Here is a 1,776-nt window from a genome sequence, read left to right as displayed (position 1 = left end):
ATATAAATTACATTGGATCATGCAGTCATTGGCAAAGACAAAGTAATATGTGATTGCAAACAAGTTACTGCAGAGACTAATGTTCTGCCTCATTCAGTTTTCACTGCCAGATGAAAATGAGATTCTTGAGAACTTGCCTGCTTTAATTGTGGTCCCTTAAATGCATTACCATCGGCTAAAACCATCAAAAGGGGGCAGGAGACAGAGTGCTCTGCTGCCATTATTCTCAAAGCTAGGAAACTTACTCAAGTATCTTTTTGTTCTGCCAAGTAATGTAAATAATGCCACTGAATAGTATAATAAATCATCAAGAGCTTTAGATCTCTGCCATAGCAATGACTAGCCACAAATATGGCAGGTTGAGGGCAAAGTACAGATCTCTGCCACAAAGAGAATGTTTGGGCCTCCCAAGAGGGATACATATTTTTTTAAAATCTAAAGTTTTTGTTTTTATTTTGAGAGTTCTGAGTTGTGCATAAATGAATGCTGAATTACTATCCACTGAACTCTAGGCTCTCATATCCAAATGTCTACTCAACAGATTCACTTAGATATGTAATAAGCATTGCAAACTCAACTTGTTCAAAATCGAACTTTTCTTCCTCAAATCTGCTCCTCTTGGTCTTCCTCATCTCAGTTATCAGCAACCCCACCCTTCCAGTTATGCAAGGCAAAAAAGTTTAGAGTCACCATAGATTCTTCTCTTTCTCTAAACCTCTACACGCAATATGTCAGTAAATTCTGTTTAATCTAGTTTGAAGATATAACAAATACTATTTCTCATCACCTCCATGGCTATCCATGCCGTCATCATCTCTCACCTGAATTATTAGCAACAGCCTTCTTCATTGCTCTTTCTCATCCCAGTTGCTAGACATTCCTTTAAAACATGAGGCAGATCTCATCACTTTTCTCAAATACCCATTTTACTCATACTAAAATCAGAGCCCGTACAATAGCTCGTAAGGCCTCAAACAATGTACTCTACCCTCTTGCTCCTCTGATCTATTATATCCCACTTACTAAATGTCCTTGGCTCCATGCTATTCTTCAAAAACATCAGACACAGAAACACCTCAGCATCTTTGAACTTTCTGTATCTTCTCTCTGGAATGCTCTTCCTTTCTTCACTTTATTTAAAACATTGGGGGAGCCAGAAGGGGCCCGGTGAGCCCAGCCCCCAGCCTGTCGTGACCATGCTTTCATGCCTACCGAAAGAACACCAGGCCGAGCAGAACGAACGAACACAAGGAGCTGCAGGAGAAGAGAAAGCGAGAGTCTATCACTGCAGCGATCTAACAGAAGCTTTTGTAGACCACCTCAATGTAGGCGTGGCCCAAGCCTACATGAACCAGAGAAAGCTGAACCACGAGGTGAAGACCCTGCAGATCCAGGCTAGCAATTTGCCAAGCAGACAGGCCAGTGGATCGGAATGGTGGAGAACTTCAACCAGCCACTCAAGGAGATTGGGGATGTGGAGAACTGGACTCGGAGCATCAAGCTGGACATGCACACCATTGCCACTGCACTGGAATATGTCTACAAAAGGCAGCTGCAGTTTGCATCCTCCTAGCCCATATTCCCTCCCCCTCTACCTTCCTACCTCACCCACAGGAGCAGAAAGGAGACTGATAGGCATGAATAAAACATAGCATCCAAAAAAACAAAAAAACAAAACAAAACAAAAAGCTTTGCACATGTCACCCTCTTTTGCAAATTGTTTTTCTGCTTCCCACTGTGCTCCTGAATTCAGCCATACTTATTTTGGGGTAGCTA

The 1,776-nt window shown here is 42.2% G+C and overlaps 1 pseudogene; it reads left to right on the top strand.

Annotated features, from left to right (window-relative positions):
• Positions 1-1,160: 1,160 nt before the first annotated feature.
• LOC103263008 lies at positions 1,161-1,573 on the top strand (annotated as a pseudogene).
• The last annotated feature ends 203 nt before the right edge of the window (positions 1,574-1,776 follow it).

The sequence above is a fragment of the Carlito syrichta genome, unplaced genomic scaffold (genome assembly GCF_000164805.1).
Source record: "Carlito syrichta isolate Samal-C Ts95f unplaced genomic scaffold, Tarsius_syrichta-2.0.1 Scaffold304700, whole genome shotgun sequence".
In the NCBI taxonomy this organism is placed as follows: domain Eukaryota; kingdom Metazoa; phylum Chordata; class Mammalia; order Primates; family Tarsiidae; genus Carlito; species Carlito syrichta.
The sequence above is the reverse complement of the archived record's forward strand: the minus strand, read 5'-3'. Positions and strand labels throughout refer to the sequence as shown.